At 33.2% G+C, this 25,877-nt stretch overlaps 1 protein-coding gene across 1 annotated transcript in view; it reads left to right on the forward strand.

Annotated features, from left to right (window-relative positions):
- LOC118755845 (syntaxin-binding protein 5) overlaps nucleotides 1–25,877 on the forward strand; it is a gene marked incomplete at its 5' end in the record, with an annotated part of 814,838 nt that overhangs the window by 105,292 nt on the left and 683,669 nt on the right. The window contains 1 exon segment of the mRNA XM_036490656.1: nucleotides 15,891–15,979.

The following is a 25,877-nucleotide window of genomic DNA, read 5'->3' on the forward strand; positions in this document are numbered from 1 at the left end:
TCCACACGTAGCACAGTCGCTTTAAGTGTCCCGAAGTTCCCTTCTCTCAAAGGAGGAGGCCATCGCGAGGGTTGACACAAGTCCTTATGGGATATTGTGTTCAGAGCCAAGACAGCGCAAAACCAGGAGTAAATCTCAACTGGACCTGTGCGGCCAACTAAATGGCGACGTGTATTGAACGTACTTGAAGACCTGCCAGGGTTTTAACGAGACGGAGGCGATTGCAGCATTAGCCCACCAGCCATTTCTGTGAGGTGTCACCCTCACATACTAAAGTGGTGGAATACTGCTCTCGCCAGTTCAATGTCGAATTCATCGTATACATGTTCCAGTATGCCATGAACACGATCTAACTGGTCTCAATCCTGGGATGCTTTTTGGGAGGCGGCATCTGTTCGCCCGGACACAGGAGGTTCATCAAGCATTTCTGATCTTTTAAATCAGGCCCTCGGCTCCTGCCGCTCTTGGTCTGGGACTGCTTGTTGGTTATTCGCAGCTAACCCACCGAAGTAGGCCGTTCACGATCCGCCCTGTGTGACCCCGGTAAGGCCCTGAGCTTAGCCCTTACTTTTATTATTATTATTATTATTATTATTATTATTATTATTATAAACTCTTCATAGTCTGGTGTAGACTTGTATCAGATTCTATAAAATTGTAGTGTTATGAACACAATCACGTATAATGGGCAGATAACTTATCAGATTTATATGTTGCAAAAAATCTGATTGAATTATAGGCAAATATATAGTCTAAAGTCTTAAGACATAAAGATTTCAAATGATATTTTACAAATGTTAGTTTCGCTTTATTTCAATAGATTACCTTTAAAAATCTAGCAGTATAATGCTCAATTCGCCATTGTTCATGAAAATACTTTCTTAAATACGTGTTATTATTTATTGCTAAAATGAAATGAGAATAGTACTGGCGACGTTACACTTATTTATTAGGTAATTGTGCAACGAAGTCAGCTATGATTTCTTTTTTTCCATATGGAATCAGTATGATAACGACAATACTAAGAAAACATGTTAAATATCTTTTTTGGAAAGTGTACTTAATTATCCAAAAAACAACTATTTTAGTTTTTCACTGGCTACGTTACACTTAACATTTGCGGTACATTTCATTACGACGTAATAGGAGTTATAAACAACTTTTTCGCTCACTTGGAACGTATCCTGTTAAACTAATTTATTTGCTATCGTTCAGAACTTAATCGGCCAAAATAAATCAAGGAAAGCTTATATTTTTGTACTTTTCCTTGTTGAAGTATCGAAAACTGTTTTTAGGTTCGTGAAAAATCCTTCGACAAAAGGAGCAAACTATTAAACACAAAATGTTTGGACATGATAAGAATTAGTGTCAGAAGCAGCTGACAGGTATAGTGAATACCAATAATCACTAATATGTCCAATATTTGAAAGAAAGAACAAATCGGGCTGGTTTACCTTCCTGTAGAATTGGCCATATGCGCATAATAATTTTACCCTCATACGGTTGACAAACGTGCTCGATTGTTTGCATAAACAGCCTTTATTTGCTTTTACTCATGCATTTTCCTCTTTAAAATGCGCATAAGCAGCCGAACAAATGCACGAAATTTTTGGGAATTATCTCGTAGCCCAGTAAAATTAGAATTTTCCTTAAAAAAAATTTGTAACAGCAATTTTTTTATGCAGTTTTCTTCTATTTGACACGTAGACCATGGATCCAGTCTTGCCCCTAAACTTCATTTGGCAACATTCCGCCATCTTGGATTTAAGTTTTTTTTGGGTTTTTTCCAATTTGCAAGCTTATTTTTGCATTTTTCGTAAAAAATGGTTATATACAAATATGTAGAGAATTTAATTTCCCACATTTGTTATATAGAAGGTTTTTTCAAAATAGCATTTTTTATTGTAAAAAATTAGCAAAAACTGCTAAAAAATTTACATTGCCACGGTTTTCGCCATTTTTTGACAATTTCTGTTCAAAATACATAGCATATGGGTGTTTCCAGCGGAAGGTCCACCACGACAAAAAAAAATAAAAGTTTTATATCTAACGTATTTACGGGCCGATTTGTCTGCTTTTTTAAATATATACTGGCTATGTAAGTAGAATCATGTTTGCATAAAATGGTCTTCCTAGGTGGTGCCAAGGTCGAGATATTTCGAAAAACCGTATTTATGGTCCGATTTGGTTCGATTTTGGCGTATGTGGTTGAAACATAATAAATCATAGATTTCCAATAAAATGACCCTGAATTGGCGCTGGAGTCAAAATATAAAGTATATTCTACATAAAATACATGTTTTATTTGCGTTAAAAATTCATTTAAAAGCAATATTAACAAAAATATAACGATGGAAATTTATGTCACGTCACGCCACGTCACGTCACGTTTCACACTTGGGGTTGTAAAAGAGAATTGAAACAATTTGCATTAATTCAAAAAACTCTTAAAATAACTAGAATTGCTCCAAATCATATTAAAATAAGTTTCATGAAAATAGCCATCCACAATTCGCAGAGTTTTGCGATTTTGTAAGAAAAGAAAAAATCAACTTCCATTTTTTGTCACGTAACGACCCTATCTTTAAATGCTTATATTTCAGGACCAAGCAGTTCGACTGATTTCATTTTTCGGTTAAATATAGAGCTAATTATTTGCTATACAATGGCCAAAAAAAGTTAAAGAAAACAAATGGTATTCCTTTTGTGTATCACATTGCAATCGTACGACTGTCATGCGCCACCATGGGAATGCCCATATTGAAATTCAAAAGTTGTAGAGAATTTCATTCTTCACAACTTGTATACCTACATTTGTTTTGTATGACGCTTAGATCACGGCCGGGAACGTGCGAAACATAGCGATTAACCCAGAAAAATTAATTAAATTTGGTAGGAAAATTAAAAAAAAAATTGTAACAGCGATTTTTTGATGCAGTTTACTTCTATTTAACACGTAGATCTTGGATCCACAGTCTCGCCCGTAAATTTCATTTGGCAACATTCCCCCATCTTGGATTTTTTTTGGGGGTTTTTGCGATTTGCAAGCTAATTTTGCATTTTTCATAAAAAACGGCTAAATACAAATATGTAGAGAATTTAATTTCCCACATTTGTCACATAGAAGGTTTTTTAAAAATAACATTTTTTATTGTAAAAAATTAGCAAAAACTGTGAAATAATTTTACATTGTCACGGTTTTCGCGATTTTTGACAATTTCTGTTGAAAATACATAGCATATTGAAATTCCAAGGTTGTAGAGAATTTGATTCTCCAAAACTTTTGTGCCAACATTTTTTTTGTACGACGCTTAAATCACGACCGGGAACGCGATACACATAGCGATGTACGGGATGCGCCGTATAACTTCATTTCCACACCTTCACCTGCTTTCATTATAAAAAAAAAAACGTTGCCCGTGGATTGGGCCTACTGGAGAAATCACTTAAAAAAAAAAAACGCTGCGAAAAACTCTACCTCAGCGCTGGTGTGGCAATGAGTTTTACGGTGCATCCCGTACATTGCTATGCTTACCGCATTCCCGGCCGTGATCTAAGCGTCGTAAAAAAAGGTAGGCACAAAAGTTTTGGAGAATGAAATTCTCTACAACCTTGGATTTTTAATATGCTATGTATTTTCATCAGAAATTGTAAAAAAATGGCGAAAACGGTGACAATGTAAAATTTTTTCGTAGTTTTTGCTAATTTTTTACAATAAAAAATGCTATTTTTAAAACACCTTCTAAATAACAAATGTGGGAAATTAAATTCTCTACATATTTGTATATAACCATTTTTACGAAAAATGCAAAGTAAGCTTGCAAATTGGAAAAAACCCAAAAAAAATTAAATCCACGATGGGGGAATTTTGCCAAATGAAATTTAGGGGCGAGAATGTGGATCCATGATCTACGTGTTAAATAGAAGTAAAGTGCATCAAAAAATCGCTGTTACAATTTTTTTTTTAATTTTCCTACCAAATTTAATTAACTTTTCTGGGTTAATCGCTATGTTTCGCACGTTCCCGGCCGTGATCTAAGCGTCATACAAAACAAATGTAGGTATACAAGTTGTGAAGAATGAAATTCTCTACAACTTTTGAATCTCAATATGCTATGTATTTTCAACAGAAATTGTCAAAAAATGGCGAAAACCGTGGCAATGTAAATTTTTTTTGCAGTTTTTGCTAATTTGTTACAATAAAAAATGCTATTTTGAAAAAACCTTCTATATAACAAATGTGGGAAATTAAATTCTCTACATATTTGTATATAACCATTTTTTACGAAAAATGCAAAATAAGCTTGCAAATTGGAAAAAACCCCAAAAAAAACTTAAATCCAAGACGGCGGAATGTTGCCAAATGAAATTTAGGGGCAAGACTGTGGATCCATGATCTACGTGTCAAATAGCAGTTAACTGCATCAAATAATCGCTGTTACAAATTTTTTTAAATTTTCCTACCAAATTTATCTAATTTTACTGGGCTACTCGGATCAGGGGAATTTTCGATGACAATACTGGTAAAAACGGCCAGCTTTTGCTTTTGTACAAGTACGCAAACAAAGCAGGCGAGTTTCGCGAGGTGCGGGCTACAAGCCTGAAGAAGCCAGGTTCCATCCTCGGTTGGAGCGATTGGGAACAATTTTTTTGTTTTTATTATTTATTTAAAATTTTTTTATTTGATTTGATTTATATATTCAATTTTACTTTATTTTGTTTTCATTTGCTTTATTTAGTATCACATTTTTTATTTTACTATTAGTTAATTTAAATTTTTAGAGTTGAATTTTATTAAAAAGTCAACAACAATTAACTGAAAGCAACGTAAGAAAAATATAGAACTTATAAAAAAATAATGAAAACGAAATAAATGAAAATTCAACTGGCCGTGGGATTCGAACCCACGATCTTACGGTTCGTTTATCCGCCGGTCGTATGCCGTCTGTAAGGGTAAAATTATTGTGCTAGATTATATGCATAAGCTTTGCTTGCCGTCTGTCACAACTTTTATAGACGGCAGTAATGGGAATAAACGAGCCGCAAGGTCGTGGGTTCGAGTCCCACGGCCAGTAGAATTTTCATAGGTGTTCTGACCCCCCGGAAATGTACAAATGTAGGATTTTAAGGCACTAAAAACTTGAAAAAGACAAAATGACCTTTGAAAAAAGGCATATATTTTTTAATTTTGTTATGTACTTCCTTTATGTACAATGTGCATGCCCAATTAAAGATATTAAAAAATGCATACAGTGCACATTAGGTCAAATGATTCATTTGGCTGTGCGAAACTCCAATTTCGTAAGGGCAGTTTTACATTATTTTTTGTTGCCATTCTGTAGGGAATACACCAAAATAACATAAACTTCACTTTGTTTTTGTAAAATAAAAAAAAACACCGTTAGACAGCAATAAACCAAAGTTACACTTTCAAAACGTTATTGACACGTTGTTTGCGCAACCGGTTTATTTTGTAAGTCTCAAGTGCATTTTTTTTGTAAAGTTCGAATAATTAAAGGAAAATTTTAAATGGGAAACCAAACTATAAGTGAGAACCTATGTCGCAATTTTAAAAAGTGACTTTTTACCATTTGTTTGCAAAAAAACTGTCTTATTTGAATAACCCCAAAAATTTTCTGATTTATTTCCATTTATGATTTTATGTAAGCTTTTACAATTTTGTTAACTTTCGGAAAACGAAATGGAAAAGGTAATGGATAAATTAAGATGTGTTTTCAAGAAAAACTGTTTTTTTCTGGGCTATCATGCTATTACAAAAGACGAGTTGTTTTAAGTTTGGCTGATTGAATGTTCGAAAAAAAGAAAACCTTTCTTCGGTTGTCAACCATGTTGAAAAAAAATTTGGTGCTGCTGATATTTGCGCAAGTTCTATGAAACTCTTAGAAGAAAAAACGCGTCTTTTTTGCAATTATTTATCAAAGAAAGACGAAAATTATGGAAAGCAATTTGGAAAGGATGCTAAAATATTTAGATCTTTAAACATAGCGTTTCTTGCTGATGAAGTTCTTTTCGAAATTGAAAAGCCAGCTGCGTCGACTAGCAGCCGGATTCTAACTTTCACTATTGCTAAAATGCTAAACTACGAAAGCTAAAATTTTTCCGAATTTTTAGCTATCTCCAAAAATTGCGGTTCTGTCCTCTTTTTCGCTAAAAATAGTTTAGCCCAAATTTTTTGGTGATAAATAGTCAATTTTAGTGGTGATAAATAGTGAAAATGGAAGTACAGTATATTTTGCTTTGCTGCCTTTATGCTTAAGTGCACATTTAAGATACCTACCCCAAAATGCGCATCTGAGACATTATTTTTAAAATTTATAAGGAAACTGCTCTGATAGATGCATTCAACATACATGCACATTGGCGATACCTGCCTTAAAAATTATGCAACTAGTATCAATTATCAAAGAAAGTATTACGTTTACCTGCACTGGCCCTACAATTACCTAATTTTACAAGCTTTTATTTGTTTTTCTCATATCGCAGAACAAAGAAAATGGCTATCAATTTATGTAGTTATAAAAATAATAAGAAACTATTCGAAAAAAATTTCGCTTGCATTATTTTCTACGTAATAAGTGTTTTTCCATTATTTGGTTTCATAGGGATTCGGATAACTTCCTCATTTAAGTAGTAAAGAAAATTCGCTTAAGTGCCTTTTTCGGTTAGGTGCACAAGTTTTTCGTGCAAAGAAGGATGTGCAGCTAGGCAAAATATACTGTATGTGATAGCAAAAAAAATAGCAGCCTCAATTTGGATTACATTTCAACTCCTGTAGCGTAGCCATAGCTATGTTACAAAGGCACTTGCGCCGATTCGCAACGACCATTGATGAGCAGCCTTCGCAAAAAGGCAAATCCTTGAGAGAATTTACGGATTGAAATTTCGAAATTTTTTACTCAAAGTGAATAGAGTTTTCAAAAACATTCGTATTCTTTTCAGGAAGTTACCAGCGATTTCTGGTAAATGTGCCACAAAGCAGCATTTGCATTCTGAATATAAATAATATCGGTGCAGAATTTGGGAATACTGAAACCTCAAGTGAAAATGAAGTGTTTTATAGCAATTGGAAACATTTTTTTTGTAGTCAAAAGATTGGTACAATACAACAATGTTCTATTGAAAAATTTCAACAAATTAATTTTCGTGATTGGGATAAAGAAAAATTATTGGGTATTCGCACAATTGGGATACGATTTGCACCAAAATTTGGCAAATACTCAATTGTGTGACACTGCCTTTAAACTTGTATTTATACGGATGTTGTAAAAGAATGAACTATAAAAAACTAACCAAAAATAATATTTTAAAATTTGTGAAAATTTGGTGCGGCTATAATTTTTTCGACTACTGTACATAAGTTGACTATGATTACTCGGCCGTGCTATCATAGAAGCACAATGCCACTAAGTGCATTTTAAAATTTTTAGGCAATAGTCTCATGCGATTATCGATTATACTTTTTGTTGTTTGTGCGAAATATTTTATTTTTATCAGTATTTTTCTTTTAACCAAAATATGTTGAAACACAAGTAATTTTTAAGCAAAAAACACAACCGACTTCAATTCTCATATAAAAATTTAAGATTATCGTTAATCTCTTCATATTCCAATGATCGGATTTAAACCAAATTAGAATCGGACCACCTGTGAGGTAACACCTTTCCTTTAAAAAAAGAATTATAGAAATCGGTTAACGTGGTCCAAAGTTATGCGGTAACATACATAAAACAAAAAAACAAAAACAAATATTCCGACGAATTGATAACCTTCCTCCTGTTTGTGAAGTCGGTTAAAAAGTGAAAATAAAGAGAGAAAATTCCTCGAAATAAAAATCCTCAAAAAATACTCAAGCGCACCCGAATTTCCTCACGTTTTGGGGAATTACTTACAAAGTGGCAACACTGCTTCTGGGATTAATTACTTTGCTGTTGCCAGACGCAAAAAGTTTGTAAACTGTTGCCTTGATAACAAAGATTGGCAAGATTCTTGTTGCATATTAATTTTTTTTTCAGCTAAAAATGTTTAATTTGTTTCAACAAAATCGTCAACAGCGAACCGTATTTAGCTCTACTACAATATTTTTTTTCTGAGTGGTCCAAAAATGCACGTGAAGAAGTAAAGTCGGAATTTTAATGCCGCCACACCCTAGAAATATATACCGAAAAATATACCCTTATTTTTTATTTTGAATTAAAAAAAAATTAGGGTGTGCCCAAAACGCTCAAAGTTGTCCATGTATTTTATGCGGAAAAAAATCAGCTTTTCGTAGAAATGGTGTAGAATTCTTGAAAACCAATATTTTTCGATCGGAAAACTCTGTTTCTCTACAGGAGATTTCCAGTAATAATGCCAAAAAAATTAGTTCCAGACCATAGTGGAATGGTATGGAATTCTTGAAAATCAATGTGGTTGTTCACGCTTGCCTGATGAGCAGGTTATCTGGTTAAATATAATTTTTCTGTAGTGTATTTTGTTGCTGTACAACAATAAAATACACTACACAAAAATTATTTTTAAGCAGATAACCTGATAACCAGGCAAGCGTGAACAATCACAATATTTTTCGATCGGAAAAATCTGGTTCTCTTCAGGAGACTTCCAATAAGAATACCCAATTGTTTATTTAACTCTGGTTCTCTTCAGGAGACTTCCAATAACAATACCCAATTGTTTCTCTAACCATTTTTTCTTGGTAACTATATTTTCTAGGTCCGCTAAAACCCCCAGAAAATGCAGGATAAATAAAATAATAAATAAATAAAAAATCGTTAGTATTAAATAATGGTTAAATAAACAATTGGCTATTGTTATTGGAAGTCTCCTGAAGAGCACCAGAGTTTTCCGATCGAAAATATTGATTTTCAAGAATTCCATACCATTATTATTAACTATTATTATTAACTAATTTTAAAAAATTAGATACGCAGTATTAATGGAGACATTTCAGTGGTCCAAAATATCCAAAAAATAAACTTGATATGGCAACCCTTTTCTATTTATGAGCTATCAAAAATGATGCCTCTGAAGCAACAACAAACTTGTGAACAGCTGAGTAAAATATTCTAAGAAAGGAACTGTTTGTACCTGTATGGCGCGGTGTTTCGTGTAATAACTTTTTTAACGTAAAAATTTGGTATTTGCCTGTGTTTTGTGGAGTAAAAGTTGTATGTATTGTCCCGTATTGTTCAAGATTTTTATGTTAGGTGAAAGTTGAGAGTCTGCTCTTTAGAATCATGTGTGGGCTTGGCCCCTTTTTGCCCCATTTAAGAATATTTGTCATTTTTAGCAACCCCATTTATAACTATATAAGTTTATCTCATTAAGTCTAACTGAATATACTAGCGAAGATGTGTGAAATAAATAAATAAAACCACTGCTTACCATGTAACGGTAGTTTTAGGAAAGGTGAAAACACTATATTTAATACTTTCGCCGGGTACTTAATGCTCGACTTCGCCTGAATTTAGACTTTTTTATTTGTTTATATTATATTAAGGTCAATTTACTAATTTTATTACTTCACTCTCATTTCAGATGTACAATTAATACTATGAAATTATTATTGTTTTACTAAAAAACGTATACTCATACTTTGAGGAATTAACTTAATTAATCATATTGCCTTTTTAAACTTTTGTCTACAAAACACTATATGTATTAAGTTTTGTTAAGATCGGTCAAGTGGTTTGTGAGAAATACGAATGTTTCTTGTCAGTGAGCGGGCCACGCCCCTTTTCCAAAATTTTAAATAGGTCGTATTTACCTTTATGCCTTGGCCCCTTATACCAAATTTAGCTTTTCTGGCTTTACTGGTAGCTGAATAATATCACTATTTGTATTTGTGTGAGTGGAGTGGGCGTGCTATGCATAAAATTTTTCTTTTCTTTCTATTTCTTCTATTTATGTGGCATAATAAGCCTAAACACAAAACATAAGTGACATATCTCGCTTCAAATAATTTATGACAAAAAAATTATTTCCAGACCATAGTACATTCCTACGAAAAGTTGTTTTTTCCCCAAATAAAATACATGGAAAACTTGAGCGCTTTGAGTACTTCCTAAATGTTTTTTGATTTCAAAATAAAAATAGGGGTATATTTTTCAGTATAGAACAATTTTAGGGGGTGTCGGCATTGAAAATCCGACTTTACTGTTTGTGGCCACTCTAATGTACATATGTATGTACATACGTATTTAAGATGTAACGCATTTTATATATTTTTGTCAGCAAAAGCTTTCAATTTTAAAAATCAAAATGTGAACTTGCAGAAATAAATTCATACATTGATATACCCCGATAAAGCTATCATGTGACCCTAAGCTTACACCACCAAATTAAGCTTTTACACCGAGTCCTGTTGTACTTTAACCAACCCCGGACGGTGCCAAGTTGTAAACATGCGCATTCGTTAGAGCATTCAATTCCCGTTTTGCAATTGTCCTACAACAGACTTATCCACATTTTTCCATAAGAAGTGTTAATTTAAAAGATGAAGAATATTAAAATAAACTCTTAAAAGTGCGTAAAAACGTTCAACTGTTACTCGAATTGTGCTTGCATGAAACAAAATTACAACTAATTGATGAACTTTGTTCGATTTTCCCCATTTGGTCGGTGCAAAGTTACATAGCAAGAAAACACTTAAAGGGAAAAATCAATCGAGTAATTGCAAATACTTCATCATTAAATTTAACCTTGTGAAAACTGATATTCAAATTGAAAACCGCTTCGCATAAAAAGTGGAATAGTATTCGTAACATAAAACGATAAAGATATAGTTTAAATATGTTGCGATACGTAAGTGTTTACTTTTGTGAGTTTAAATGTACCTGAGTACATACATATATGTACATATAGTTTACCAATTTACCTAATCCTTTGATTTTTTCTATGGTACGAATATGTGAGTGTTATTGAAGTGTTTGCAACTATTCAAGTTCATGCGTAATGGTGTCTCATAGATAACGATTGATTTTTATTCCAGTGTGCCACATTATTTAATTAAAAAAGGTTGTGCCTACAAATTCAAGAATGCACGTAGATGAGAATTGGATTAACAAATGGGTATGCCATTTATTTTTGATTTATGCAGATATTTCAACTTGATTTTTTGTACTCACCGCCCTCAAAGTGTTCAATTGTACTTTAACATAAATATGGCAGCAGGTCGTTTATCGAAATATCCAGTGGCGTTAAGGAAACTTTTTGCGCTACTTACATATGTATATTTACGTACATACTATCATACTACATATATATATGTGGGAAGTTATAGAAATGTACATATTTATGTATATCATCGTTTAAAGTACAAAACCGCGTATCAACAAAATGCAAAACCGCGTGAGGTTGCATAAATTATTTTCTAGGGAGTAAAAACACTCATATTTCAAAATGGTTCTCTTTTCTATATAGCAATCGCATTTCTGGCTAGTATATTTGAGGACGAATGGATAAGAATTGAGCCAAGAGCTTGTATGAGCAAATCCAATTTTTGGCAGCAAATGTCAGTTACGCGGTTTTGCAGAATGACGATACGCGGTTTTGTACTTTAAACGACGATATATGTATGTCCACATATGGTATGTACCTGTATAAATGTGCATGCATGTATCTCGTTATCAAATATATCAATTTAGCAAACAATCTTTCTATACATAATTAAGTACATTTGCTCTGAATTTGAAAAATATTTCCCGCGAAATCTGTTGGATCAAATACATGCTTTAACAAAAAGCATTATTTAGGGAAAATCTGCCATATGTATAGAAAAATACTAACATATGTATGTACATATTCATTAGTATCTGAGAACAAAAAGCCATTCCATCGTAATCTTTAAGAGCTCTGTAAATCTAATAATAATAATTTCTGCGTCTATGAACGCACATTTTAGTTATTGCAAAATAACAAGGCTGCACGATTAAGAAGCTGCAAGACCTCCGATTGTGCTATCTGGGTCAACGCAAACTATGCGAGTTTTAGTCACCCAAAGAATTTTAACTAAATATATAATATTTTCTTTATTTTTTTTCGGCGACTGACGTATACTAAAATGAATTTCGAGCCTCCTTATTTTTAATTTTAGTTATTAATCCCTAACCAATAATCTTTTTATATGTAGTGCTTTTTGCACATTGAAAACACTTTTTTCCTAAAATAATTAAACTTGAACAATGTGACTATTCAATCATTGAATTTGATAACATATTAAAAGAGATCTTGTGTGGTAACACAAAAATACCTTTGAGAAATAACTATATTATACTATATATCATTGAATTTGATAACGTATTAAAAGAGATATTGTGTGGTAACATAAAAATACCTTTGTGAAATAACTATACAGATGTTAAAAACGTATTGTTCGATAAAAATTGGTGACAACTATGTTAAGTTTTTTTAAACATTCAATTTTTTGAAAAGCTTTCATCTTATATTATTATTATTATTTTTTTTTGTTTACGGCTTTTTGCACTTTTTACCATATAAACGTAAATTTTTCGTAGAATAAAATGCGCAAGACCATTTGCAAAATAAATTAAAAAATCAACGCTAGTTTTTATAAATTGCACTTGTTATATAAAAGACCGCAAAAGCCTCCCGCCAAAAAAATTATTAAAAATCAACGCGACTTTTTAGCCACTTAAAACTTATATTGGTTTATTAGAATTTCATAAGCCATGTAACTGCATACCCAAAATTTTTTAGAAAATCAGATTAAAAAGCTAAAAAATTTTATCAAAATTTGTTGAATTTTTCTAAATTCTGTAAAAAGTTTGAAAGCTTATAACTAATTCAGCTAAATAAATTGAGGCAGATGTTTCCTCCTATGAAACGGCCATGCATTATTGATATCGCCCATAGCCGGTATAGACATGGTGGAGAAACACAAATAATAATTTAAATTGGATGTAATTTTTGGTTTGATTTTTGTGTAGATCTTTTAAAACAGTATATTAATGCAAAAGTTGGAAACTGCCGGAAAATATGGTGCGAGGAAATTTGAAATCAAATTATATCATTCAATATTTCGACTAAAGCGCCATCTATCGGGTTAATTTTTTGTAGGTATATTTCGTACAAAATATGCACACTTCATGAAAAATTGTTTGCATTAATTATTTATAAAATTATAGTTCATTCTGTAATATAAACCATATAAATCAAGTCAAAGCTTCAATCCTTATATAAAGTTAACAAAAATTCAAAAAAATTTCAACTTTTTATTCAGAATCTCTAGAAAATTGTCAAGTATTCAGTCATTTAGCCATTAAATTTTAGTCTAATGAAGTGCAAGTTTCAAACGTCTAAACAATCCCGTTGCTTTTTGAGATTTTTTTTGGTGACGGGTTATTGAACTTTTTTCCATATAAGCGTGAATTTCTTATGAAATAAAATGCGGGAGACTCTGAAAATGCCTATATCATATATTATATGAAATCACGTTCTTCCTTTGAAACTTTAATTATACAGTTTATTAGAAGTATATAACGCAAAAAATATTCTAAAGTCTAAATTGTGCGCGCTATGATATTTCTTCCCCTAAATCGCCCAAATTATGCACCGTTACTATGTTCGACAATTTGTTTTAAGACTCGGTTATGCAAGTCTTAGATTTGACTTGCCTTGAAAATCGTGTGTCTAGCAAATGAGCAGCGCGTGTATGTGTTTACCCAAAAACAACTTCGCTTAGAAACTTGGAGAACTATAGATTTTTGATTTCTGAGTTAAGTTTCTAAGTGCAAAGAGAGTCGTAAGAAAATTATGCTGCCATATCATTTTTTCACTTATTTTTAATAAAATTCCTCTAAATATGCCACACAAATTAAATTTTTTGTATAAATGCAATTCATGTGGCAATCGAAAATCACCGTCGGCAAAAAAATTATCAAAAATCAGTTCGAACTCTTAGCCTCCTGAAACTTGCACCTTATTACTAGAACTTGATGTACTACAAAACTGCGTACTGGAATTTTTCTAAAAATTATTAATAAAAAGTTTGTTGTTAATTTTTTTAAATTTCTCTACAAAGTTTGAAATGAGGATGTATGTATATAGTGTCAAGTGGTATATAAGGGTCATTCCATGTAAAAGAGGAACACGACATAGATTTTAAAATGTCTTAGTTGTCTCTATCTCAGTAGTAACTCTTGATAAATGACTGCATTAACCTGTTGAAAAATATTAAAAAATAAAAATAAGCTATAACTTTTGTCTATGGAAACGTTTACTTCACGTATGTATGTAATTACTTTACACCAGTTACAAGGACTTGTCTAACCAGTCACAAATTTAAATATTTCTTAAAATGTCTATGAAGCCTATTTTAGCCAAATTTTTTATGAAAACGAAAGCATATAGGGTACGGGGTACAAAAAAATCTGCCTTAAAAATTAGTTGTTTTTGCTATAATTCGTCTTTAAGTGCACAAAGGTAAAATAGAGTTCTTTTCAGTGTCCCACCAGTCACATTCATTCAAATGATAGTAGCATAGAACTAAAAAATCGTTTGCTATTTTTTTGAAAGGAATTTTATACATAAGTTATCGGTCTATGAAAAAAATATTTATAATTCACAATTGATCACATTCTGGAGTAAAATGCCCCACTTGTCACAATGGAATATCCCAGAACTAACAAGACTTTGACAAAAAAAACTTATAAACATTGAAAAACGAAAGAAAAATAGTCAAAACTGGTCAAAATATCGTGACCCTAGTTTTTCACAAGAATGTATATGCGTTTTTATAACGTGTTTCCCTGAACAATTCGATGTTAGCTTATATCGTTTTGTATCAACGTCTGATAAACGTACCTATACTACTTCTGTGCATCAAACAATTTTAGTAGCAAAAAAATTAATTTCCGTATAAATGCAGTAGGTACTTAGTAAAAGAAAAATGCGCATGTGCGTAACACTTTGCAAACACTCTTCGGGCAAAATTTTGAAACTTCTGACACTTACTTTATTATTTGTTATGCCATTTGCCAGATAACCGAGTACTGGAACGCTTCCTGGTATATTATGTTTACACTTGTTTGCGTTCAATGTATGAAACAGATGATTCAAATTTGAATGGCACTTAAAAAAAAACAGCAAAAATTACTCGAAACAGAAATGTTCCATATGAAAATTCATATTTCGATACGAAACTCCTAATTAATCAAGTGCACATGATATCGCGTAAAAGGAAACGCGATAGTTGGATTATAACTTTTAAACGCATACACTGAGCCAAAAGAACAATGTTTTTTTCAACCGAGTTATTGTTTGCTTTTTTCATAGTAAATGCACCGATTGAAAGAAATGTGATTGTATTTGAATATTTGAAAGCGTATTTGTATGTCTGGCTGCAGCTAAACCTGTAGAGATACTTGCTGTTATTTGTGGGTTTCCAGCAGGTTCGGGTTCGGTTGCCGACAGAGGCAATACATAATTTTTTGTTTTTTGTTCATCTTTATTACGAAAAGCATCTGTTAAGTGCAGAACACGATCAAACGACGAAGAAAATTTATTCAAGTTCAACATTTGAGGGCAAATTTACAAAATTTGCTGAATGTGTTGAGTTGCTTGCTGTTATTTGCAAACTTTCTGAAGGTCCGGGTTCAAATGCCGTCAGAGGCAACATGTTAATAATGATAATAAAAAATTTTGGTTTTGTATCTTCGAATTATGAAGAGCAGAAAATTTCAAACAAAAAAATCGGCAGCCAAAAATTTGTTTAATGTAATGTGGTTAATATTACCAAATCATTGTTGAAAATATCAACCATAGCATTGTTAATATTAAACAAAACTTACATTGATTCCTTTTCAAGTTTGAATTTGGTAATATTAACCTATTTTTGGTTGATTTTTTTTCAGTGTACCTTCAGGCTGTATGGATGCATTGAAAACTGTTTGAGCGCTATGTGGTTAGGAACTGGAGGCTTGTCTTATATATATTGGATTTGGTAATCTCCGAAGTAGCAGCTACGTATAATTCATACCAATTAAGCTTGTTTTTATTTCTCAAATATTTTATTAAAATAAACCGCTTATGAGCTCAATATAATCATTACTTGAAACGTGACCACTCCACAATATTAAACCAAAAAACTAGTAGATGCTTTAGCTTACGTGCATTGTGCTTTTAACTCTTTTTGCTGCAATATTACGAAAACAAAACAAAGCCAATCCTTTTTATTTGCATCTAATACGAAAGGTTTCTTAAAACTTTTATCTCATGTTGCACTTATGACAGAGAATCGAAAATTGCCGACCTATTAGAACTTTTTCCGAGCTTTTTGGTGAAAACTATAATTTTTTGAAAATCTTTTTTTTTGCCAAAAATTTGCAATAAAAAAATTGATTGCGTATTTTAAACAATGCGCTCAACGAAATTTGGTATATAGATTGCCCCTTATCCAAGGTAGGTTGCTATTGAAAATGGGCGAAATCGGACTGTAACCACGCCCCCTCCTCATATAACAGTATTTGGGAAAAATGCAAAAACGATGATATTGCAGTAAATATTGGATACAAATTGTTCAAAAACAGTATGTGAAGTAGAATTTTTGTGCAAAATATTATTATTATGCAATTTTTGGAAAAGGGGCGTGACCCCGCCCACTTATGATGAAATACTGTATCTTAGTAGCCGCTTCACCAATCCGTACCAAACTCGGTAATAACCTTGATTGGAATACAGCTAAGAAATTGGGTGAAAATCTTTGAAATCGGGCAATAGCCACGCCCACCTCCCATATAACGGTAATTTACAGAAACACGAAAACTGCGATAAATCAGTAACTACTCAAGCTAATTGACTCAAAATCGATTATTGCAATAACCACTGAGTATAAAATTGGATTATTATAAATTTTTGGATTTTGGACGTGGCTCCGCCCACTTATGACCAAAATGTGTATCTCGGTAACCGATTTATCAATTTCTACCAAACTTGGTGCATTTTATAACCTTGGTACGAAAAAGCAATTCGTTGAAAATTATTCAAATCGGGCTACAATTGCACCAGCTTCCCGCATAACGGTAATTTTCGGATACACGAAAACTCCGATATTTCAATAACTGAGGACGTTCCTTTTCTCCAAGTTAATACTTATAACAAGCTGTTAACAATAATTAATACTGTTATAGACTTTTAGGTAGTTTAAAGAAAGTTGGGACGACGATAGTTGAAACCTGCGCCGGGTATATAAAATTCGGTTTCGGCGGAACTTATACTTCTTTACTTGTTGTTTGTGCAATTAAGTGAGTGCACTTTTTTCAGATCCCAAATAGCCGAAATTCGGCTTTATCTCAATAACTGTTATACTTTCTTGTATTCCGATTTAGCGGAAAATTCTTAATAAAATTTCATAAAAATAGCTAACTATATCCAAAGAAAATTGTAATTCATATCTGAAAACCCCGAAATGCAGCTATATCTCAAAAACTGTTATACTCTCTTACTTTTTGATTTCGTATTCGGATTCAGCAAACTTCAGTTGCGTTGCTAGTTGCCAAAACGATATTACAGATGGCAACTAGCAACTTTCAACTGACAACTGCAGTTACTACAAAGTGTGTAGACAGGCGTGACTACATTTTTGTGGTTGCTGGGAATGTTTTTGGGGCATATTTAGGAGCAAAAATTGAAATGTGTGTCATATATTTTACTTTTTAATAATTTGAACGATATTAACATTTTGCAATGCAGTTTGTTTTTACAGAATATGGTGAATATAACAAAACTATAACTTGAAATTTTGGTCCCCGTGGAGTACGCCCTTTTGGCGAAACAAAAGCGAACACTGATTGCAAATTTTTTCCTTTATCCTCTTTTAAAACTACCGACACACCAAGTTTTCCAAATTAAAGTCATGGCTGTTGCACTTCCTTCTGCGAAAAATCGAAGAAGTGCCCAAGCTTTTATGAGCGGAGGTATTGAAGTTGAATGAAGTGGTTCATTGTTTATTAACCAATTATACTACAGCTTCTTATGGAAGTCCTCAATATGCTTTGAATGTGAACACAAAACGATAATAAAAGAAAAACCTTGAAAGCGTTAACTTTTGCTTACAGTGCACGGGGTAGCTCTAGAGGATTGGAATTATCCTTTAAATGTCGCCTGATTGAGGCCGCGTTTATGCACTTCTCTTCCTCTTAAACAAATAATTGTGATTAATTTAGCTTTATTGCTGTATTTTCTTTAAAACTCTTTATTTTAATAATTTAATTTTACCCGCACGGCTTGTTTACAGCCGCTTGCTGGTTGTCGAACTGTCAAATTTCGATTATCGATAACTCTACAGCAACTGACGATAGTTGCCATTCGTAATACAAATTTTCTTTCCACTTGCGTTGCCAGCTGGCAACCGAACCGTGTTACGTTGCTATTCGTACTCGACCCATTGTTTTATTGTCGACAAAAATGAAAGGCTTACCGGCATTTGCATGTTTAAGCTCGTATAACTCGACAAAATTGGCGGTAGAAAAAAATTGGTTAGCAGTGACTATAGCAATAACGTGGTGGAGTTTGATCAAAATGCTGACATAAAATTTTTTCATGGTACACTTGATGAATTTTGCCTCACATATACATATCGTCACCTAAATTCACAAAGGCCCTAACCAACAAATTTTTTATTTTACTGGAGAGGCAAAATAATAATAAATAATATAAAAAAACATTTTAATATACAACGCTTTTATAAATGGACTAAAAAGTAGAAAATAATATTTCTCAGTCCCATAGAATTTGTTTTGATAACTTTTGATTTTGAAATTTTAGCAAAAGTCATTATAAACAATCTATGAAATTGAAAATGAAAAACGTGGAGCGCATGCAATACAAAGCATTCGATTTAATTGACAATAGTCAAACTACATAACGTAGACCTAAAATTTCTACAGCGAAAGTAGAACTTTGAAATCGATTTTAAGCAGTAGTTATTCATATACCCACATACATACATACATATATTACTTTTCATATCAATTCAAGTGTATTACATGCGCCCCACGCTTTTCATTTTCAATTTCATAGATTGTTTATAATGACTTTTGCTAAAATTTCAAAATCAAAAGTTATCGAAACAAATTCTATGGGACTGAGAAATATTATTTTCTACTTTTTAGTCCATAATTATAGAAAACGGGTAACGTAGTCCAAAGTTATGCGGTAACATACATAAAAAAACAAATATTCCGACGAATTTATAAAATATATAATATTTAATAAAGTGTTACGGATGTTTGTTTTTTAATGCAAACCTGTGCTTGGGAGTTTATTGATACGAGAATTCATTTCTGATATCTATTTTGTATTTAAAGAACCGCAAGATTACACTACAAAGCGAATTACATATTTTTTACTATTGTAACAGGAGAAGTTACTGTATATATTTTTTTATATGTACAGTGTCGAACAAAAGTTTTGGCACAGTGAATTTTCGCAATACATATATGCAAACTTTTTAATTTATTCCCAATTTTTTTTGCACTTTGATAAACTAAAATTTAATGGATTATTAAACTGCATACTAGGAAATTTTCTAAAAAATATGTATAGAAAGTTGCAAATTAGTATGCAAATTTATTGAATTTTCCTGAGTTTTTCACAAAATTTACACATTTCATTTTTATGTGTTTTGGTGTAGTATGAACTATGTTTTTATAAAAAATTATCGGAAATAAATTAGAAACTTTGCCTATTTGCTAAAAATTCACTGTGCCAATACTTTTGTTCGTTACTGTAAGTAAATAAAACTTTATCTTAAAAAAACCAAAAAAAAATATAAAATTTTACAATACTTCAAAATTATTTTTCGAATCATAAATTTTTTTATGATTAACAATGTATTTATAGTTTTTTTGGTTTTAGATCCTGTTTGCTTTCAACTCGAGGTATCATTTTTCTACATTCTATTGTCATAGCCATAACTCCCTCTCTATTTTTATCCATCAATCAATCAATTTTATAATGGCTGCGTTTCTTTATACATTCCGGATAATCCCATTTTACAGCCGGAATAAACAGAATGCTTTTGAGATATACGTCAACATATCACCAGGAACGTTCTTAAGAATAAATAAACAAAAAAGTCTATTCCAAACGTTCAGAATGAACAAAGAAATTCAGCCAATGTTTTTTTCGGCATTTCTCCCAATTACAAGTAGAGCTTTATAAAACTTTAATAACACCAAATGTTTATCAAGCTTAGGATTTTGTGTTATCCGGGCAGGCTTATTAATTTAACCAGAGAATATGTTTTCTTTATTAAGTTTACCCTGTTACCCATTTTAAACTGCTACCTGTACTGTATGAGCGGTTAAAACTTGCCAAATTTTTTATTTAAAATTTTAGGTTAGGAATAAGCGAGTGGATGAAAAATGTATAACTCTAAGAACGGCCCATATATATGTATATGAAAGAATACACTCATGCGACGACTCTAGCCATTGTGAGTCACTCCTTTAAATTATAGTTATTTTTTTCTTATTGTATTAAAAAAATAACGTTCGTAACACTTTAGTAAATATTCCGTATATTAACTTAGTATATATGTATTAAAGATTAGAAGATGTGTCACGCCCCTTTTTACAAACTCATTTATATACATATATGTATCTTTCTATAAGCACCTACCATAGGTATCTGTGCATTTCAAATTTCGAGTTCATGTGACTATAATTCCGAAGTTAGAGCTGATTAAAAATTTTCACTGTGGGAGGTGCCACCCATCGAGGCCCCCCCTGGCGAGTCCCAATTTTTTTATCCTATTAGTCCAGGAGTCATGGTAATACTCTGGCAAAATTTTATTCGATTCTGTCCAACCGTTTAGGCTACAACTTGGCACATACATACATACATACTTCCACAAATATATAGTAGATTTGCTTTGAAGCGCCATCTTGTGGTTCTTTAAATAAAAAATAGATATCAGAAATGAATTTTTCATATCACAAAACTCCGGAGCACCAGTTCTATTCTTTAGTTAATATTTACTTATTATTATTATTGGCTTAGTATTAATTAGAGATATTTTCTTTTAAAATTGCGCAGGCTCGAAATGGATTTTAGAGCTATGGTCTAAAGGACTCTTATTCTTAGGATTGTATGTAAGTAGATTCCGAATCTGCTAGGAACGATGTCGAAAAAAATTGACCCGCCCAATACTTATACTATAATTATATACTACAGTAGGTTCATACACTGAGTCAAAAGTACAATGGTTTTTTCAACCAAGTTATTGTTTGGATTTTTCATGGTAAGATTACCGATTGATTGTAAGAAATGTGATTCAAGTTGAACATTTGAAAACAAATTCGTATGTCTGGCTGTAGCTGAACGTGTAGAGGTGCTTGCTGTTATTTGTTTTCTTCAGCCAGGTTCGAGTACGAATGCGGTCAGCGGCATCATTTTTATTTTTTTCTGTTTTTGGTTTTTCTTAATTACGAAAAAGCATCTGTGAAGTGCAGAACCAAACCAAACGACGAAGACTTTGCGATGAAATAACCGAGATAGTCCGATCTTTCCAACTTCTTCACTGCAAGAAGCCTCCAAATCTCCGCCGCAAAATCCACCTGGACCAAGGAGGAAGGGCTAGAACTGGACGTCTTCGTCGATGGCGCCAAAATACCGACGACTAATCACCCTAAAATCCTAGGAGTGACGTTCGATAGCCTTTTCTTCTTCTCCCCGCATGCCACAGCCACATGTAACAAACTCCGGGCCAGGAACAAAGTTCTCAAACCGCTAGCCGGCAGCACCTGGGGAGCCGACAAAGAAACTCAGCTCGCGACTGACAAGGCAATTGGCCGGTCAGTGGCTAACTAAGCGGCACCAGTGTGGACGGCGGGGACAAGCGACACCCGGTGGAGGAATCTCCAAACCTGCCAGAACGCAGCTCTACGTACGGCTACAGGCCGACATCTCATGTCGTCCGAGCATCACCTCCATGAAGAAAGCCAGATTCTGGCGGTAAAAGAACATAACACCATGCTGTCGAAGCAATATCTCGTGGGTTGTCACCGAGAGAACCACCCCAACAACGCCTTGCTTCGAAACGAACCGTTCCCACGACACGTGAGACGACACCTGCACGACTGGAAGACAGACATTGAGCCGTACGTAAATCATCCATTCGACGTAGCAAGATACAGAGCGGAGCTCAACACCCTACACAGCGATACGGTCAGAACGAGCCTCAGCACGCGCAATGACAACATTGTCTTAGGTGGTCGACCGCCGCCCATAAATTTAGAGGAAACTGAACTGCGCAGAGAGACCAGGTGCACCCTACTCAACAGTTACCTCTGCCGACTAAATGCACAAGTGGCAAACACCTGCCCCGCATGTAGGAACATTCCTATGTATAGCTAGCAATTTTAGAAATCGTATTTGTACATTAATCCATACACTGAGAAAAAAATCAACCAATAATTGGTTAATATTACCAAATTTGAACTTGAAAAGGGATGAACGTGATTTTTGGTTAATATTAACAATTCCTTGGTTGATATTTTCAACAATGATTTGGTACAATTGACGACACTTTTGCTTACATTAACCAAACTTTTGGTTGTTGATTTTTTCGTTTGAATACGCTAATGTTCTGCACTTCACAGATGCTTTTTCATAATTCGGAGATACAAAACAAAAATTTTCATTATCACTTTAGCATGTTGCCTCTGACGGGAAGAAGCGATTCTTCTAAAAGTTAGCACATAACAGCAAGCATCTCTGCACACTCACCCACAGCCGTTCTCAAAATTTATTCTCAAATGTTGGGACTTGAATTGATTTTCTTCGTTGTTGTTGTTGTTGTAGCAGCAGTGCTCAACCCCCCCAGGTTCTGCCATGTATCGTCGTCTGCATCCTCCGACTCTGTAAGCCTGAGGCCGAGAAAGCGGGCAGCGTCGATAGGCGCGGTCCAGAGCGTTTCTGGTGTCAGGGTCGTAGGATTGGAGGTGCATGAGACGAGGTGCTGGGTTTCATGGGGACCTTGCCCACATGCGGGGCAGGTGTATAGCTACGTTTAAAATCCTAATGAGTATTGGACAAATGCAAAAAGCAGACAATTTTATACAAAAAATTTATCCGCTAGCGATACATACATACAGTTAATATTCGCAATGTTTTACATGTTAAAATCTCTTTGTTAATTTTTTATTAAAATATGGCTTATATTTTAGCAAACCCCATTTAAATCCAAGAATTAACAGTGTACGAAAATTGAAATTCGTACTAAAAAGTTCGCGATTTTGCTGAAACTTTGCATATTTTTCTTAATTTTCATACACTGTTTTATTCCTGGATTTAAATGGGGTTTGCTAAAATATAAGCCACATTTTAATACAAAATTTACAAAACGGTTTTAGCATGTAAAACATTGCGAATATTAACAAAAAGGAGCCGTATGCTCAATTTTCGGAGTAACTGTATGTACATATATCGAAGTGATAAAGCATTGTTTACCTAAAATCAGAGAACGCAAGCAAACAATAGCAAGCGTTTCGGAATCGTTTAGTTTCGCTCATGCTGGGTAATAAAACACAACCGATTCAAATCACTCGGAAATATTTTGCGAGCGGTAGCTTTACTCTGCTAGCGTTACCCTGCAGGAAATTGAATTAGTTTGAAAGTAATTTGTAAACTACTTTATTTTCAATGATAACTAATTGAAATTCTCACTATCTTACCTGCAACGAACTCATTTATTTAACATGGCGATGTCCTAGGAAGCAGTCCATTGCCTTTTCCTGCATGTATTTTCAACTACTTTAAAATGAATTTGGCTTAAACAACTTCAAAGTCAGTATGTTTCGTTTGAATTCGCTTTCGTTCTGCACTTCACGGATGCTTTTTCATAACTAAGAAAAACCGAAATTAAAAATTGAAAATTAAATGAGATTTGAACATGGAAATTCTTTGCAACTAATTGTAGCAAACATCTTTGCATGCTCGGCTACAGCCAGACATGTAAATGTGCTTTCAAATGTTCAGTTCGAATTGTGTGCAAACAGCAAGTCGACTGTCCGACTCTGCATTTAATTTCAACTACTTTCAAATGAATTTGGTTTACACAACTTCAAAGTCAGTATGTTTCTTTTAAATACGCTTGCGTTCTGCACTTCACAAATGCTTTTTCATACTTCCAAGACACAAATTGTTTTGTTTTTCTAATTAAAAATAGTATAGAAATTCGAAACATTTACTCATTGCATTTGTTTTAAAGTAGTCTTTCAATTAGTTGATTTAAAAAAAAATCACTTGTTTCCGTCAGGATAGCGATAGCTGATAAATAGGGAAACAAACGAAACATAAAGTTTGTGCTCACAACACAAAACGAAACCATTGGTTTAGTGATCCTCTAGTACACATACATGTTCGAATGTCATATTTTTCACCTTCGCTAAAGTGAATGCGAATTTTCGGAATGCGAATGCGAATGTTAGGAATAACATTAAAAAAGCTATAATCAACTTAAGTTATAAATTATTGGAACATTAAACCAGTGCTTGCTTAACCCATACAGTGTTTTAATCTAGTAGTAAAGTTCAAAAGGTGCATATTACATTTCAGAAACAGTAATGTTGCTGCCTTTTCTCCCATCAGCCGATTTACTGGAGGCTCGTATATAAGGCCGGCTGCATTGAACAATTGCTCACTTTTGACGAATAAAGTAAAAAAATTAACTAAAATATGTAACTATTAATATAACTATGTAAAATATAATAGCGCTGATATATTTTACAGGTCATCACAAAAAGGGGACAAAGTGCAAATGTTGATAAAAAATGCGAACACATTTGAGGGCGCCCAACTAGATCTACATATCTATTTCTATTTTCAACGACATGCATCAGCGTACAAGGGTTGTTTTGCCTGTAAATACTAAACGTTAAATTGAAACAAGGGTGTATTCCAAAACATCAAAATACAAAGCATCGAGTCTCTTTCATTTCTAAACCTCAGCAGATTGTAGTGCCAAATGTGCGCAACCTCGGTAAGACGCTAATTTTTAACTAGGTTGCGCAAGTTAGACTTTTTCTTCTAGCCCGGTTTAGAAATAAAAGAGATTCATGCTTTGTATTTTGACGTTTTGGACTGCACTTAAAAGTTGACCGCGAAAAAAGACGCATAAAAAAACTTCAGTGAAGAAAGACCCGTTAAAATATTTGACGGCGAAGAAGGACGCGTAAACTTATTTTCTTGGTCTACTATATTTGCGGGTGTAATATTACGTTCAAATTGGCCCCATTTAACTTGTTAAATGAAATATAGCTTTTTGGAAAACACAATCGTCCACATTGAACATTTGGAGTTAACTTTGACGGTTGTTTGATTACCAATAAAAACTCGAAAAAAATATTCAAAATAAAGTTTTTGTGTTTCAATTTGTTTTGTGCGAATGTCTGCTTCATGATATTAACGCATACGGATTACTTAGAGACTTCAAAATGTTTAGTTTGTATGCACTATTTATCTCTGCGTACGATGAGACCTCATGGAAAATAACTAATTACCGCCTTGGCCTCTTTTTTGGCGGGCAGACATGCATACAATTTTGATATTTTTTGATAATTTTAAATTTTTAATTTGTCAATGTTATTGTGGCTTGTTAACATTTTATTTTTAATATTTTTATTGAGCTTTGTACCACGATTGTTTATTAGGAAAAATTGAAAAAGCAACAAAGTCTAAGCGGTAGAAGTTATAGGACTATTTCGGAGATCACCACATCTCCTCATCAGACTTCTTTTTCTAGACTTCAGCAGGGATCGAACCTGCGAATTCGATGTTCAAAGTCAGAACCGTTAACCACTGAGCTATGTACATCCCGTAAACTCTTGTTGCTAATT

Source organism: Rhagoletis pomonella, unplaced genomic scaffold (assembly GCF_013731165.1).
Source record: "Rhagoletis pomonella isolate Grant_MI unplaced genomic scaffold, Rhpom_1.0 Rhpom_scaffold_00002, whole genome shotgun sequence".
In the NCBI taxonomy this organism is placed as follows: domain Eukaryota; kingdom Metazoa; phylum Arthropoda; class Insecta; order Diptera; family Tephritidae; genus Rhagoletis; species Rhagoletis pomonella.